The sequence below is a fragment of the Notamacropus eugenii genome, chromosome 1, assembly GCF_028372415.1.
Source record: "Notamacropus eugenii isolate mMacEug1 chromosome 1, mMacEug1.pri_v2, whole genome shotgun sequence".
Lineage (NCBI taxonomy): Eukaryota > Metazoa > Chordata > Mammalia > Diprotodontia > Macropodidae > Notamacropus > Notamacropus eugenii.
In genome coordinates, this window is record NC_092872.1 from 114,034,415 (window position 1) to 114,041,868 (window position 7,454).

Consider the following 7,454-nt stretch of genomic DNA (forward strand, 5'->3'; position numbering starts at 1 on the left):
AACAGGAACAGGAGAAGCTTCCACTTTCAGAGTCCTTCGCCTAAAGACCTTGAGTAAATCAAGCTACTGATCTGGATCTCAGTCCTTAGTGGTGGTGCTAGGGAGAGGAGGAGCACTAACTGGTGGAGCTGCTGGAGGCTCTGGAGAGGGAATTCTACTCCCAGATCCTGGGCTGAAAAGCTTGTGCTTGCTCCCAGACCAGAACATAAGTCAGAGTTTAGTCCTCTCCCTTGATGGCACCACCTTGGAGAAAAGGAGAAATTACAGGTTGCCAGAGAATGCCCTCCTCTTGACAGAAGACTCAAAAGTCAAGTAACTGGCTGGGTAAATGCTCCAAAAACCTAAAATATTGATAGAAGGTTGCTTTCTTTGTGAACAGGTATTTTCTTCCATCCTTTTGGATGAGAAAGAACAATGAATACCATCAGAAGAAGACACAAGACTCAAGGGTTCTGCATACAAAACCTCCAAAGTAAATATGCAATAGTGTCAGGTCTTGGAAAAAGAGCTCAAAATGAATTTTGAAAGTCAAGTAAGAGAGATGGAGGAAAAATTGGGAAGAGAAATGAGAGCGATGCAAGAAAATCATAAAAAACAACTCAACAGCAACTCAACTGGAGAAAAAGAAATATGGAAGAAAACAACACCTTGAAAAACAGACTAATCGAATGGTAAAAGAGTGCCAAAAATCCAATAAGGAGAATACTTTAAAAAGGAGAATTAGCTACTCAGCACAGTAGCAGCCCTTCTTTATCTAAAACTGTCAGCTATGACCCCTGACTCCCTAGCAACTGTGTCAAAGTGACCAGCAGTTGGCTTCATTTGGCAAAACTTAATCCTGTGTGGGAGTCTTCCTAAATGGTATAGTGGAAATCACTGTCAATGAAAAAGGAAACAGGACCACCCCCAGATACATCATCTTCACTAACACGGAACATTTAATCAGTGATGCTGCAAACAATTTGCAATGAACCCCATCAACACAGTTTTTGATGCCAAACATCTGAGTGGTCATAGATCTGATGGTGCAGTTGTACAGTCATACATGAAGCACTAGCCTTTTACAGTGATGAATGACACAGGCAGGTCTAAGCTACAAGTGGAGTGCAAAGGGGAGACCAAAAGTTTCTATCCAGAAGAAGTATCTTCTATGGTCTTGACCAGGATGAAAAAAACTGCCGAAGCTTACCTTGGGAAGACTATCACAAATGTCATAGTCACAGTACCAGCCTATTTCAACGATTTCCAATGTCAGGCCACTAAAAATGCTGGAACCATCACTGTTCTCAATATCTCCCGAATCATCAACGAGCCAATTGCTGCTGCTATTGTTTACGACTTGGACCAAAAGGTTGATGCCAAGAGAAATGCGTTGATCTTTGACCTTGGAGGTGGTAATATTCTTACCATTGAAGATGGCATATCTGAGGTCAAATCCACTACTGGGAACACCCACTTCAGTGGAGAGAACTTTGATGAACCGAATGGTCAAACATTTCATTGGTGAATTCAAGCAAAAGTACAAGGACATAAGTGAGAACAAGAGGTCTGTTCGTCATCTTCACACCACTTGTGAATATGTAAAACACACTATCTCTTCTAGTATCCAGGCCAGCATTGAGATTGACTCCCTCTACGAAGCTATTGACTTCTATACATCAATCCCCCTAGTCTGTTTGGAAGAGCTTAATGCTGTTTCCTTAAGTGGCACACTGGACCCTGTGGAAAAGGCCTTAGATGCCAAGCTACATAAATCTCAGATTCATGACATTGTACTGGTGGGTGGTTTCACTCTAATCTCCCAAATCCAGAAGATTATGGAAAACTTTTTCAATGGCAAGGAGTTCAACAAAAGTATCAATCCTGATGAGGCTGTTGCTTATGGTGCAGCTGTACAGGCTGCTATTTTGCTTGGAGATAGATGTGAGAATATGCAGGACTTGTTGGTGTTGGATGTCACTCCTCTTTCCCTTAGAATTGAAGCTGCTAGTGGGGTTATGACTGCTCTGATCAAAAATATTACCAACACCTCTACCAAGCAGAATCAGACCTTTACCACATATTTGGACAACAAGCCTGGTGTGCTTATTCAGGTTGAAGAAGGTGAGAGAGGAATGACAAAGGATAACTACCTGCTTGGCAAATATGAGTGTATGTGCGTGTGTGGGGGGGGGGGGTGTAATCCCACCAACTACCCAGATACTGAAAAAAGTTTCAAGAGTTATAAATATTGTCTTTCCATTTAGGAATGTAAGCAGTTCAACTTTAGTAAGTCCCTTATGACTTCTCTTTCCTGTTTAACTTTTCATGCTTCTCTTGATTCTTTTGTTTGAAAGTCAAATTTTCTTTTCAGCTCTGGTCTTTTCATCAAGAATGCTTCAAAATCCTCTATTTCATTGAAAGACCACTTTCCCCTTGAAGTATTACACTCAGTTTTGCTGGGTAGGTGATTCTTGATTTTAGTCCTAGTTCCTTTGACTTCTAGAATATAATATTCCATGCCCTTTGATCCCTGAATGTTGAAGCCGCTAGATCTTGTGTTATCCTGATTGTATTTCCACAATACTCAAATGGTTTCTTTATAATTGCTTGCAATATTTTCTACTTGACCTGGGAACTCTGAAACTTCCCTATAATGTTCCTAAGAGTTTCTCTTTTTGGATCTCTTTCAACAGGTGATCAGTGCATTTTTTCAATATTTATTTAGACCCCTGGTCCTAGAACATCAGGGCAATTTTCCTTGATAATTTTATGAAAGATGATGTCTAGGCTCTTTTTTTGATCATGGCTTTCAATTAGTCCCATAATTTTTATATTGTCTCTCCTGGATCTATTCTCCAGGTCAGTTGTTTTTCCAATGAGATATTTCACATTATCTTCCATTTTTTCATTCTTTTGGTTTTGTTTTGTGATTTCTTGGTTTCTTATAAAGTCATTAGCCTCCATCTATTCCATTCTCATTTTGAAAGAACTATTTTCTTCAGTGAGCTTTTGAATCTAAGCAGCTAATTCTGCTTTTGAAAGCATTTTTCTCTTCATTGGCTTTTTGAACCTCTTTTGCCAATTGAGTTAGCCTATTTTTCAAGGTGTTATTTACTTCTGCATTATTTTGGGTCCTCCTTTAGCAGGAGTGTTTACTTGCTTTTCATGCTTTCCTTGCATGTCACTCATTTCTCTTCCCAGTTTTTCCTTCACCTCTCTAACTTGATTTTCAAAATCCTTTTTGAGTTCTTCCATGGCCTGGGCCCATTGAGTGGGCTGGGATACAGGAGCCTTCACGTCTGTGTCTTTCCCTGATGGTAAGCATTGTTCTTCCTCATCAGAAAGGAAGGGAGGAAATGCCTGTTCACCAAGAAAGTAACCTTCTATAGTCTTGGTTTTTTTCCCTTTTCTGGGCATTTTCCCAGCCAGTGACTTGACTTCTGAATATACTCTTCATACCCAGATCCACCCAGCCAGCACTTGGGGTCTGAGATTCAAATGCTGCTTCCCAGCCTCAGGGCTTTAGGCGGGGGCAGGGCTGCTATTCAGTGTGAGATTAAGTTCAGGTGCTCAGGCGGGAGCAGGGCCGCCTCACGGGGCTCAGTTCCCTCAGGGGGTTTATGCAGAGACCTTCAACAATGGATCCGGGCCCCTGCCTGCTCTGGGAGCCCAGGTCTGCTGCCACCTGTGCTGCTGCCTCCCAAGGGGGCCTGAGTTATGGGGGCACACCACTCCCCTCTCAACCTGCCAAAGAGACCCTCTCACCAACCCTTGTCACCTGTGGGTGGGGGGAGTCGTGCGACTGCTGGAGATTCCGTCCCTGAAGCCTGCTCGGATCAGCACCTTTTGGCGCCATGCCTCTGAGGCAGGGTTGGGCTCTGCTCCGGGTCCGGGGCGCGAGGGACCTTTTGCGAGAGGTTTTCAGGATCTCTGGAGCAGAAATCTCCTCCGCTTTGTTGTTCTGTGGCTTCTGCTGCTCCAGAATTCGCCGGGAGTTCTTTTTTTACAGATATTTTATGGGCAGTGGTTGCGGAGCTGGCGTATGTGCGTCTTTCTACTCCACCATCTTGGCTCCGCCCCTAGTTGGAAGGAATGTTGAGAATTCCTTTTGCACGTAGCTGGGAAAGAAGGAATACAGGTAATGGGGTATAGAAATCTATCTTGCCCTACAAGAAAAGAGAGAAGATTGGAATAAAGGAAGGGAAGGATGTGATAGAAGGTAGGGTAGATTGGGGAAGGTATAATCAGAATGCATATTGTTCTTGGGGGGGAAGGGAAAGATGGGGATAAAATTTGAAACTCAAAATCTTGTGGCAATGAATGTTGGCAAGTAAAATTAAATAAGCTGGAAAAAAGAAAATAATTTTATTGAGTACCTACTATGTGCAAGTTATTCTGCTCTCTATGAAGAAAGAAAGAAAAATAGCTCTTTTCTTTTTGTGAACTTACATTTTACCATATTTCTTTAAACGTTTGATATGGAAAGATGATGTTCAAATGAAAAACAAAACTATTTTAATCAATTCAGACTAATAACTTTAAAAAAGTTTTAGTTGTCCACAATTTTTAAATGAATCAAACTGATTTCTTGGTTTCACTTAGTCAAAAGACTATGTAAGCCACATTTTTTTTTCTCATAATGTCAGGGCCAAAAGGGATCTTGAAACTTTCTTCATTCAATTCTCTAATTTTGTAGAAGAAATCTACATGATTCATTAATTTAAGGCTATGTAGCTAGTTATTGGCAAAAGAGAAATTCCAGTCAATTCTTCTAACGTAAAAGGCAGAGCTTTTTTCTTTTATCTAAAGAATTCACTTTTATTATTATTTAGTCTGTTTCATTTGAAAACCCAAATTCATTTGAAAACAAAAAAAATCGTGAAGATTCTGCTCAGATATAAATGAAAATTCATTTTAAATCTTTGGAAAAATCATTTGAATTTAAAGTTTTTTGTTAGGAGTTCATAATGTTTGAAGAAACCTTCCCTTTTTATTTTCAAAATTATTTTTGAAGATGAACAATTCTCCTCTCTCTTGATTTAAAATATTTCAAAAATTAAAATTAAAAATCAAAACATAATAGGAAGTAATGGACTGTGATAAAAAAATTAAAGTTGACAAAATAATGTAACTTAAAACTCAGTATACAATGCTGTAGAGCAATGTGTGATTTTAGATTAGAAGGCCTGATAACAACCTTTCCTCTTTACACTTGAGTGACCTTAAATAAATCATTTTTCTTCTTTAACTCTCAGTTTCATCATCTTTCAAAAGGAGAGGGCTGGGATAATTGACCTCTAAGATCCTTCCTAACTTTAAATATGCTTTAAATGTATGAAAGCAAGAACGAAATATAATCTTCAGACATATCTGGGTACAATCTTTCACAACCCATCAAAAAAAGTATTTTGTAATCATATGAATGTAAATATGACAAAGTGGACGGGTAAATAGCTAGCCTCAGATTCCATAAGAATGAGTTTCATACATCACTTGTTACACATACTTGGTGGGGAAGATATTTAACCTTTTTGGTGTTCCAGTCACCTAGAAATCTTTAAATTTCAGAAAAGTTAAGCTCCCAGTTTAAGAAGAGGTTCCTCATATGACAGCTCCTCAAAGCAATGAAATTGCTATCTCAGACTTTATGCCTTTGAGGAAAATCATCTGACAAGTTAGAGGATAATGGGTATATGAATAAATTTACAAAATCTTAACTTTATATCTTTCTGAAAATAAAATTTCCCTGTACTACCTGAACTTAGTACAAATGAAATAGGAAGCATCCCAGATGTGTTTTTTTTTGTCTTACCAATAGAATTTCCCAGTAAAAGCAACATTTTTTAATGTTTTGCCTAATTTATTAATATATTCATACCATTGTATTTGATTAATATGAGTTAATTTTAATTTTTTTGCCTCTTATTAATTCTAAAAGTTAAATCTCTTCCCTTCTTGGTCATGGGGTTTTGATTTTTTTTTTATAAGTAGACATATGGTCTTTTAACTTATTCTTGGAATCGTATTGAAATTAAAGTCCCAATGAAGAGTAAGGAAGGAAGAATAACAACTGTTTTCCCAGCTGCCTGGAATACAATAGCTTATTGCCAGGTGTTTGACTAAAACTTGAAGAGTTTCATTGCTTTTGCTTCCACAGGTTCCTTGTTACTTCTGGGCAGTATAAGCAAGTGATAGTGAAACAAGGGACAGACTCAAGTGTTGGGACTGGATGGAAAGCTGACAAGCACACTGAAGAGGTCTAAACATTGCATTTACTCCAGACTTTTAAACTGCATTGCCACTGTTACAATGACAATAAAATGTGTGTTTTTTTTTTGTTTTCTATATCTTTCCTTTTTTTAAAAAAAATAATGATATAGGAAATTCATGAAATGCTTTTTTATAAGCCTCCGTTACAGGAAGGAATAATCCTCTAAAAACAAGGCACCAAATAAAGCTTTTTATTGAATAATAAAAGAAGGGTGATATCAATATGTTTTTATCTCGTCAAGAAATTTCTCCATAACAGTCTTGGGTGCTCAGTGCTCTAAAACGCTCATGACTTACTAATGGCTTTTTAATCTTATCATCTGTAATGTTAGAATTTTTAAATCCATTTACTTTTATTCCCTGACAAGCATCAGAGACAAAGTAGGTATTTACTGGCTTTGTGTTACATTTTCTATTAGATTAGAAGGTGCTCAGGCTTTTGCATCAGCAGCTTGACTTGAAAGTTCTGAAGGGAGGGGTGAGGAAGGTCACTGAATTAGTAGATTGAGGAAGGGCCAAAAGGAACTGTCCTTCCTCCGACTAAATATTAATCTTGGTTTGCACAAGTGCGCTTACTGCCTAAGTGCTCCGGAGTGAATGTAGCCAATTTCCCTATTTTTTTTTCTAAAATTTTAATATATCACACTTATAGAAAAGTTCCTTCCTACATCTTATTTACATTACTCTAATGTAATTCTTTGAAGACAAATTGTTCTTGGTGTAAACTGAGACTCGTATCTTTCCTTATATTTGTTGTCTATGTCTGTTTTCCTTTAGTGTAGCAAAAAGGAAGAGACGCCTGGAAGTTAGGAGACCTGGACTCTTTTCCTAGCCATTCTATTAAGTTGCTACATGACCTTGACCAAATTGCTTAAAGTCTCAAAGACTCAATTTCCTAATTTTTAAGTTGGGACCTACACCACATTATTGCTAAGGTCCTTCTTAGGTCTAAAATTTAATTGGTTTAAATAATGTGAAGATACTGATCAACTTGATCCTAATTGTGGTTATTGGGAGTTGCCCACAGATTTCCTATAGAAATCCACAGACAGGATCGCAAATTTCATCTACACAATGAGAATCAGATGTGGTAAGTATACTTGGATAAAAACATTGAGAATAATATTTTTGAGTTCCTATTGCTTGTTAGGTTGTATATGTGTCACACTTCTGACGGGGAAAGTAGATTACTTCAAAAACCA

General features: G+C 38.1%; 1 pseudogene; it reads left to right on the top strand.

The window, feature by feature from the left end:
• Positions 1–799: 799 nt before the first annotated feature.
• LOC140505848 (heat shock cognate 71 kDa protein pseudogene) lies at positions 800–6,245 on the top strand (annotated as a pseudogene).
• Positions 6,246–7,454: the final 1,209 nt, after the last annotated feature.